Genomic DNA, 10,875 nt, shown 5'->3' on the forward strand with positions numbered 1-10,875 from the left:
CCTATCGAGATTAGAGAACAGAAGGACTAGAGGTTACATGATTATGACGTACAAAATACTGAGAGGAATTAATAGAGTTCACACACACACACACACACACACACACACACACACACACACACACACACACACACACACACACACACACACACACACAGCAGGGAGCTCCTTGTACTAGTGTCCCGCACCTCGAGTCAGTCCTGGCTGAGCAGTGGCCGCGCGCGGATCCTAGCAAGTCTTGCCTTCCTGACTCATAGTGAAACGTGAAGTGTAGTGACCGTAGAGTTTTTACAACCCTTTTATATAAATCCCATGAATATTGACCACTACGCCTCCACCTGCCATTGGATATTAACCTATACTACCGAAGCTCGTAAGTGTCATATTCGCTTCATAAAATACGTTACAGAGAGACGGTTGTTGAATGCAATCTATCCACTGTCTCTGACATTGGTTTAAGACGGATTTCTTTTGAGGGAGATTCTCATTCATGAGAGACACGTATAAGGAACAAATATTTCTCACTGTGCAGAGCTTTATTACGTTTGTGAGAGCTCTACAGGGCGAAATGTTGTTACAAAACGTATATAATGTTTGCATCTGTCAATCATATTCAGAAACACATGCTGTCTTACCGTCAACTTGATACTGACGGAACTTCTGCTAGTGGTGTAACATAGACGGTACTTGAACCACAGAACGATGGTACAGTTCTTGTTGCTGTGTATCATAGACTATGTTACACAGCAACGTGTTCACGTTACGCAACACATCCGTTACACAGCAACAACAGTATATGAGGCACAGAATAAAAGTACAGCAGCTATTGTTACTGTGTAACAGAAACGGTACACAGGTCACAGAATATCGGTACAGTTTCTGTTCTCGTTGCTGTGTAAGATAGACGGTATATGTTGCATAGCAACATGTCTGTGTTACACAGGAACAACAGGTGTCATTGTTGTTACTGTGTAACTTAGATGGTACATGAACCACATAACAGTGTTACAGCAGTTACTGTTATTGCTATGTAACAGAAACAGTATATAAGTCACAGAATAATGGCACAGTTTCTGCTCTTGTTCTATGTAACATACACAGTACATGAGTTACAGATTCATGGTACAGTAGCTGCCGTAGTTGCTATGTAACAGACGGTACATAAGCCACGTAATGATAATACATATGCTCCTTTGTTGCTGTGTAACATAGACGGTACATAAGCCACAGAATGATGGCACAGTTGCTGCTGTGATTTCTATGTAACAATTGCGGCAGATAAGCCACAGAGTGACGGTACAAGTGCTACCACTGTTGTTACAAGGTAACGTGGACGATACATGAGGTACATTGATGTTGAAGCTGCTGCTAGTGATGTTGCTATGTAACTAACATGAATAGACACATGTGCAACACCTAGGTATCCTCATTGTGGGGACTTTTCGCCCACCAGTGGCTTTATCAGTCCAATACTGAGAATAATACTGGAGACTGTGGAAGACGTGGTTTGAGGTGATCATTCCTTCAGTCTTGATAAATATTTTGGAGACTGTGGTAGACGTGACGAAGTAGTTTGAGGTGATCAGTCCCTCAGTCTTGATGAACTGTTTGGAGACTGTGGACGATGTGGTGAGCTAGTTTAAGGAGATCTGTCCTTCAGCCTTGATAAATCTGGAAGAGACTGTGGACAACACGGTGAGCTAGTTTAAGGGATCAGTCTCTCAGCCTTGATAAATCTGGAATACACTGTGGACGACGTGGTGAGTTAGTTTAAGGGGATCAGTCCCTCAGCCTGGAAAAGAGGCGATCCATCCAAAAGTCTTGATGAATCTAAAGTAAACGCCTTTTCAAGGAAACTTTTGGGGTGAAAGTAGGAAAGGTGATAACGGCCTCACAGGTGGGCGTGGTCCATTACTGGAAGTAGGTTATGACAGAGGACAGGAAGGCGTAGAGTTGTAGGCGTAGAATTATAGAATTTCCTGTATCAAAATCCTAAGATGTACCTGTGTCAGACAAGTATTATATATTTAATGGTTTACTAATCCTACACGTAGATGAATAAAAGACATGGGGGACTGATCCCCTCATACTCTTGCTTCATGCCTTCCACTGTCTCAGATTCATCAAGGCTGAGGGACTGGTGAACTCAAACTGCCGCTTCACGTCTTGCACCGTCTGCAGTATTATTCTCAGTAATGGATAGATAAGCCACTGGCGGGCGAAACATCGCCACAATAAAGAAACTTAGGTGTTGCTCATGTGTCTTGTTCATCTCCTTGGCATTCTGGAAATCAATAATATATAATATATTAAGTAGCTGGTTGACGAGCCTCAACTTACCTCAAACCTTAGATATATCTAAGTTAATCTACCAGCCCATCAGGATGCAACCCACAACAGTCGACTAACACACAGGTACCTAGTGACTGCTAGGTAAACAGGAACATCTATTGTAAGAAAACTTGCTGGTATGTCTCCCGGGAATCGAACTTGGTGCGCTGGGGTTGTGAGCAGAGTGCTCACTCTTTAAGATACACTTAAGTTTAAAGCAAAACATACGTTGTTTCTTCCTCTATATTTTAGTTAGTCACACGATGTTTCGCTCAGTGGAGCGTTTGGTCACCTGGACGAAATTTTCCCTGGCTTGTTTGGCTCTACCCATTTAAAAATAAATATCATTGGTGATGTAAAAATACCATAGTTAAAAAATGTCTGTTGTCATTTCTCTGAAGATATGTTAAGTTACATGAAAGCGCTTGTGTCTTGTTTCCTATTTTCACTGTTGTATTTTTTATATATTTGCAAATCACGCGTTTTATTGTGAGTTCTTCCGTCATAATTGGCATTTAAAGTTTCCACTTTGAAGTGTTGTATGATTAACCTTAGTTAATCGGATTGGTTTGAAGGCTGTCGACTACACGATGGTCACTAAGGCTGCACATCACCTGTCACACTGTAACTCCTCTTCCAGATCTGTTACCAGGCCTGGTCACAGACCGGGCCGCGGGTTGACCCCCGGAACTCTCTCTAGGTAAACTCCAGGTAAGCTCCAGTAACTCCTGTACACAAACAAGTGAAATATAGAAGAATTAGTCACCTGTGCAGCATTTGGAGGGCGAAATGTCTACAGATAAAGTTACCCAGATGTTGCACATGTGTCTAAGTCTTCAGCTTGTCGGTATTGTATACCATTCATAAACAGATGAAACACCTGTACCATTATTAAACAACGTCAGAAACAGTTGTACTTTACTGGGAGACTGAACCAAGTGCACAACAGCAGTAATTAAAGTGTATAAACAGAGGCAATATTTCAGTTGATATTTAGCGGTTTTTGACCTACTGGAGAAAAAAATAAAAACCTCAGTACTTGTACAGTTCTTCATAATTAATATAGAATTTTTATTTCCTTTTTTTTATTGAGATCAGTTTTACAGGCCAAGAGCTGTTATCCTAACTCAGTTCATTTAAACGATCAGCTCTAAGGTATGTTACCATCCACCAGGATGCTACACACACCAGTCTTCTAACACCTAGTTTCCTACTTACTGCTAGGTGAACATGGGCAGCAGGTGTAAGGTGAATGACACCCAGGTACCTACTTACTGCTAGGTGAACATGGACAACAGGTGTAATATGAATAACACCCAGGTACCTACTTACTGCTAGGTGAACATCATCTAGGGTAGAATATAATTAATCCAGTTATGGTAATGGTAAATAGCAGAATAAATACCCTCGGAACGAGGAAATATTGAAGACTTTATTGGGGAAAAACTTGGCATCAATAGGTTAACAGTATATGAAAAATCATATACGTATATAGAAGGCTTATACGAGACCTATCTACAAAATTCCAGCAAAGGTATATGAAATAGGCTGGTGTGTACGCACTGTGTGTATGTGTACAGAAGACAACTACAGTCGATCTTGGCTAGACGGTGGGATTACCTGGTGTGGGTGGCACAGACACCGAGTGAGTCTCAGGTAAGACCATCAGAGAAAAATGGAAGAGGAACTTACAGGTAAATTTATATGTACACTCATAACTTACATATTGTATAGACACACAAACACACACACACATACACACTCACACACACACACACACACACACACACACACACACACACACACACACACCACAGATGATGTGAAGTTGATGAGAAGGATTCAATCGGACGAGGACCAGACAGATCTACAGAGATCTGGACAGGCTACAGGCCTGGTAAAGCGACTGCCTCCTGGAGTTCAACCCCACTAAGTGCAAATTCATGAAGATTGAGGTAGGGCAAAGAAGTCCGCAGACGGAGTACAGTCTAGGGGGCCAGAGACTACAAACCTCACTCAAGGAAAAGGATCTTGGGGTGAGTATAAAGTCGGGAACATCTCCTGAGGCGCACATCAACCAAATAACTGCTGCAGCATACGGGCGCCTAGCAACCTAAGAACAGCATTCCGACTTCTCAGTAAGAAATCGTTCAGGACCCTGTACACCGTGTATGTCAGGTCTATATCGGAGTATGTGGCACCTGTTTGAAACCCACACCTACCCAAGCACGTAAACAGACTAAGAGGAAATGCAAAGGTTCGCAACAAGACTAGTCCCGGAGCTAAGGGGTATGTCCTATGAGGAGAGGTTAAGGAAAATCGACCTAACGACACTGGAGGACAGGAGAGATAGGGTGGATATGATAACGACATATAAAATACTGCGAGGAATTGACAAGGTGGACAAAGACAGGATGTTTCAGAGATGGGACACAGCAACAAGGGGACACAGTTGGAAGTTGAAGACACAGATGAATCACAAGAATGTTAGGAAGTATTTCTTCAGCCACACAGTAGTCAGGAAGTGGAATAGATTGGGAAGCGATGTAGTAGAGGCAGGATCCATACATAAGCTTTAAGCAGAGGTATGATAAAGCTCACGGTTCAGGGAGAGTGACCTAGTAGCGACCAGTGAAGAGGCGGGGCCAGGGGCTAGAACTCGGCCCCTGCAACCTCAACTAGGTGAGTACAACTAGGTGATTTTACACACACACACACACACACACACACACACACACACACACACACACACACACACACACACACACACACACACACACACACGCATACACACGGGCGCGCCATAAACAATAGCTTCCCTGGAGAAGGGTTGCTTCTGACAGAGTCTTGGAGGACCTGTCTGGAGCAAAGTCACGGAAAATCACAGCAAAAACAGCCAATAAATGCGTGGAAAACAATGATATCATAAAACGTTGTAATGTGTTGGCCAGTTCATTTTCCTGTATAGACAAGCATACGGAGAGTGAACCGATGTAGTACGTGTGTAAAGATACGAAAAGTGAACGTGTTTAGTACATGTCCACAGATACGAAGAGTGAACGTGTGTAGTACGTGCCCAGAGACACTGAGCGAACGTGTCTAGTTCGTGCCCACAGACACTAGACGTGTTCTTGCTACCACACAAACACTGACAACATCACAGCAATAAATGTGTTAAACTACTTAATTAAACAATTCTACATCCACAATATATATTTATCTCTGTGCCTGAAATATCCCAGCTGTCAATATTTCAGAATAACAGGAAATAAATATACAAACAAATACTGACAGCAGTCACCAGGGTGCAATGATGATAGCTCCTTTGTGTTCGTTGGTTCAAACAAAGGCAGTAACAGTGCACACATATAAGCTTAATGCCAGCGATACTTAGGGCCTAATGTGACACCTGTAAACCACTAGTCAAGGATACTTCTGAGGCCAAAATAGTGATTATACACTACGTATCTCGTAGTTTATATACGCCTCTCGTTGTATATACAATGAGAGATACCAAACACTAGTCATACATATTCATAGAGATATATACCTCTCAGTGTATATATGCTGAAAGGTGCACTCCTCTCGAAGTATATGTACTAAATGATGCATATTTCTCGAAGTATATGTACTGAGACATTCTCTCGATACACTGAGATATACATACCTCTCGCTGTATGTACACTGATAGTTAACAACTCTCAAGTATTTACACTGAGACACACACACACGCACACACCTCTTGAAGCATATTCACTAAGAGATAACACGGTCAATGTAAATATGCTGACACGTACACACGCACACACACACGCACACACGCACACACACACACACACACACTCAGTATATACACTGAGAGAGACACACCTCTCTTGTTACATATATCCTCGCAGTCTTTCAAGATATACTTTCTGAAATACCTGGAATATTTCCCATTAATAATAGAAATATTACCACTTAAACAGTAGTCAGTTTCACTTTTCTCCAGAACTTTCCCGACATATCCAGGAAAATAATCCAGAATATCCAACTCTGGTGAACGGATGATTTAATTCGGATTTGTTTTTACACTGCTTCACTGGAGTTCAATTTTTCACTGTGTGCGTGTATAATACACGTTTTGTTTTAATAAAAGAATGAAATCCGCCTCTGGCAAGTGACTGAGAGGCGTCAGATTTAATGTGAAGATGAAAATCCGCTGGTAAATCCGGAATGTGTGAATGTATTTAGTGGCTGCGTGGCCCTTTGAGGTTGTACAGTACCTTATAACTGGGTACATACGTAGGTAGTGTACCTATCTAGCGAATGGCAGACGGAGGGTCGTTAATGTTAGGGTGTTAATGTTGCAGTTTAAAAACTGTAGTGTAAAGCACCCTTCTGGCAAGATAGTGATGGAGTGAATGATGGTGAAAGTTTTTCTTTTTCGGGCCACCCTGCCTTGGTGGGAATCGGCCAGCGTGATAATAGAATAATAATAAAATAATAATAATAATAATCATAATAATAATAATAATAATAATAGTAATTTATATTTCTACTAATACACGATACAGCTTATACAGACCATAGCTGATATCAATGACATATTATGTAGAAAGCCCCTGGTTATGTAGAGCATTTCCCGCAACTTAGGTTAATTTTGTTCCCCCTGGATGCGACCCACACCAGTTGGCTAGCACCCAGGTACCTACTTACTGCTAGGTGAACAGGGATAGCATGTGTAAGGTGACTATCATTCAGGTACCTGCTTACTGCTAGGTGAACAGGGACAGCAGGTGTCTTAAGAACTGACAGCTGTGTCAGTGACTAACTGCTACTGTGGGAATGATTGACAGCTAGTGTACAGGTACTTATGATGCTACACACACACACACACACGCCCACACACACACACACACACACACACACACGCCCACACCCACACACACACACACACACACACACACGAGTGGTGTACAAGAAGGCAGTAAGTCACTCGCGTTAAACGAAGCATCAAACCTGGGTCCGGGAGCTAGAGCTCTAACCTGAGACAAACGAATAGTATGAGGTAACCAAACTTAACCCAGGGAAAAATTATCCCAGCTCCCACAAATCTAAGTTGAAAAAATGAATCCTCCCAAGAATGTAAAAGCAGGTAGGCTTATATTAGGAGGCTTCCTCACGGGGAATTCAATTCTACAAAGAACTTTTTTCAGTTACATTCCTAAATCGCATTGAATCACATTCCCAAGTCACATTCAATAGCATTCCCAAATCACATTCAATCGCAGGCTTAAATCGCATTTAGTTACATTCTCAAATTACATTCAATCGGTTTCAATCGCATTCACTCGTATTCATTCGGTTTCAATCGGTTTCAATAGCATTCAATCGGTTTCAATCACATTAAATCGCATTCAATCGCATTCAATCGCATTAAATCGCATTCAATCGCATTCAATCGCATTCAATCGCATTAAATCGCATTCAATCGCATTCCCCCAAAAAGCAAATCTCAATACATAAACGATCCTCACAACAGAGTTTACTACTGAACTCATTCATAAACCTTTTTTTTCGTGCAATCATTTCTAAATGGCATTAATTTTTTTTTTCAGAACTAAAGAGCAAGTAAAAGGCTTTCATAGTACCTGCTGTTTAAAACTACAGTCGCAATTTAAAGAAAAAAAGAACTCAAAGTGAATGTCTTTTAAGAGATCGATTAATACCATAAATGTCAGCTAGTGTTGTGTATATATATATATATATATATATATATATATATATATATATATATATATATATATATATATATATATATATACATGTATATATATTTTTTTTTTTTTTTTTTATAGGATGGGGTCCACCTCTGGTGTAAATTGTGGGACCCATAGCCTCGGAGAAGTGGATAAAAAGGCTTCAAGGAAGAATATTTGGATTTCTTCCTGAAGCCATTTGAATATTCCACTTCCCCTACCACCCCATCTTTTGAACTATTTTTTTTTTTTACCAATAGGAATATTTTATTAGCATGCATTACCCCTTTGAACAGCCGCACTGAGCCGCTGGAACAGAAAACTAGCTGCCCTGGGATCCCTAGTTACCCTGATGAGTCTTTTTCCCAACTCCTTAAGGAAATTAGATGCACTCTTTCCCCATGAGCCAAGGGTCTCTGAGCCTATGGGAACAAACATATAATGATGGGCAAGTTCTCCATATTTTCTAGACTTTTGGGACTCCCTAAAGCTGGCAGCTGCCCCTCCTTCCTCCCTGGTGTATTGGAGATAGGTATCAGCCAAGGTAGATGCACATGTATAGTCCCACACCACCTGCTTCCCATCTGTCCAGGCTTGAAGGGTGATACCATCTGGACGCTTCTGGCTGCCATCAGATCTGCATAGTTGGGGTGGCTCCCTTACTGCTGGGCATCCAGCTGTTGTGAGGCTCCTCTTGATAATGTTATTAACCTCCTCATGTCTTGCAATCTTTCCCTCGGATTTACGGCACACAAGACCATGGTACCCGAATCGGTCTGCTGCTTCACTGCCACAAATACACCTGTGTTCGGCGAGAATAGGGGCGGCAAGTCGAAGGGCAACACCGATGCGGATGGTCTGTGGGTCGAGGCGTGTGCCAAGGCTGGAGTTGGGAACAGCCAACAGAAAGTCCCCAGCATGAGGGGCTCTCACTGCCAGGAGGCGGGCTCTATCCTTCCCTGACACACTCTGAAGCATCGTTGAGGCTATATTTTCCACTATTGGACCATCCCAGTGCGATTGTTTGTAGTTGTTGGGGGGAGCAGGTCTGGTTTCTGAGCCCGTTAGATTATCCCAGATCATTGCTCCGTCAATGAATTTTTGGTCCTGGGCTCCAATCTTGTCCCTAAGATGTTCAGGGAGAATCGCTGCTACAAGCTCTCTGGATGCAATACACGAGGACAGAAAAGCAGGTAACGCAATCTGTGATGACTTGCGGACACCAATGCCTCCTAGTCTGACTGGAAGTGTAGCTTGGTTCCACTGCCCGTCTTCTAGAGTAAGGTTAAGTACTTTCGTAAAAATCTGCCTCAGAATACTGTCATATTCGTGCAGTATAGGGTTATCATATGAAGGTGCACATCTTAGGAAATATGTCAACCTGGGCAGACTCAAGCACTTTGTGAGAAGGTACAAGGCATCGTGGGTGTCCAGATTGCCTATTCGTTGTTCCATTCTCCTTAACTCTTCCAATTTCTTCCTGAGAATTGTGTCAATGGCATTGCTTCCCAGAGGTGCTCCTAGCAAGACACTATTTGTGGGGGCAATGACTGCTGCTCCTGGTAGTTTTGATCTCACTGCATTTATCACTTGTTGACTGACTGAGATGATTTCACATTTGGATGGATTCAGGATGAGACCCATTTCCTGTCCCCGTGTCATTACCTGTGTAAGGTCATGTAGGAGGGACTCCTTTGTACCTGCTAGTGTGCCATCATCTAGGAACCAGATGTTTAGCTCGCTGGTCAGTCTGACTGTGATTTCCCTAACTGCAATACAGAAGAGAAATGGTGCAAGAGGATCTCCTTGTTGGACACCCTCCGATGATGTGATTTCATGCTCTCCAAAGAGAAGCATTGATTCCTTGCTATACCCAGCTGAAACAAAAGGGAAGAGACCAGGGAAATGTTCTTGTACTGCTGCTAATACCACGTCTCTTTTCAGGAGATTTCCTGTAAAAGTTAATAATTTTGTACCAAAAGAACATTAGAAAACTTAACCTAATTATAAAAAGTGCAATTTAATTTAGCCTAATTCAACTAAATATATTTTGGATAATTGTGCAATAATTTGAGTAATAAACAAAGAGAATGAAATATATTATTGTGGTTAGGTTCAGAATGTTTTTTTTTGTGAGATTATTGCATACACAAATTTTTGTTTGCATTATTCGGCAAGAGAGTTGCTATTTAAGTCAATATCGCAAGTGGGTTTTAAAGGAATTTGACATATAAGTAAATAAATAGGCGTATTTGATAATGTAGGCCTTAATATTTGCCCAGTCATTATATATGTTGTCACCACACACACTGTCAACACACAGTCATCACACACACTGTCACCACACACACTGTCACCACACACACTGTCACCACACACACTGTCAACACACACACTGTCAACACACAGTCATCACACACACTGTCACCACACACACTGTCACCACACACACTGTCACCACTACACACACTGTCTCCACTACACACACTGTCTCCACTACACACACTGTCTCCACTACACACACTGTCTCCACTACACACACTGTCTCCACTACACACACTGTCTCCACTACACACACTGTCTCCACTACACACACTGTCACCACACACTGTCACCACACACACTGTCACCACACACACTGTCACCACACACACTGTCACCACACACACTGTCACCACACACACTGTCACCACACACACTGTCACCACACACAGTCACCACACACACTGTCACCACACACACTGTCACCACACACACTGTCACCACACACTGTCACCACACACACTGTCACCACACACACTGT

The 10,875-nt window shown here is 42.2% G+C and overlaps 1 protein-coding gene across 1 annotated transcript in view; it reads left to right on the plus strand.

Annotated features, from left to right (window-relative positions):
* The first annotated feature begins 224 nt into the window (after nt 1–224).
* The window catches only part of LOC128702037 (nephrin-like), a 406,265-nt gene continuing 395,614 nt past the window's right edge, over nt 225–10,875 (plus strand). Inside the window, exon 1 of the mRNA XM_070101415.1 lies at nt 225–373. The gene's annotated coding sequence lies outside the window, so the exon portion shown is untranslated. The remainder of the gene's footprint in view (nt 374–10,875) is intronic.

The sequence above is a fragment of the Cherax quadricarinatus genome, chromosome 77 (assembly GCF_038502225.1).
Source record: "Cherax quadricarinatus isolate ZL_2023a chromosome 77, ASM3850222v1, whole genome shotgun sequence".
Classification (NCBI taxonomy): Eukaryota; Metazoa; Arthropoda; class Malacostraca; order Decapoda; family Parastacidae; genus Cherax; species Cherax quadricarinatus.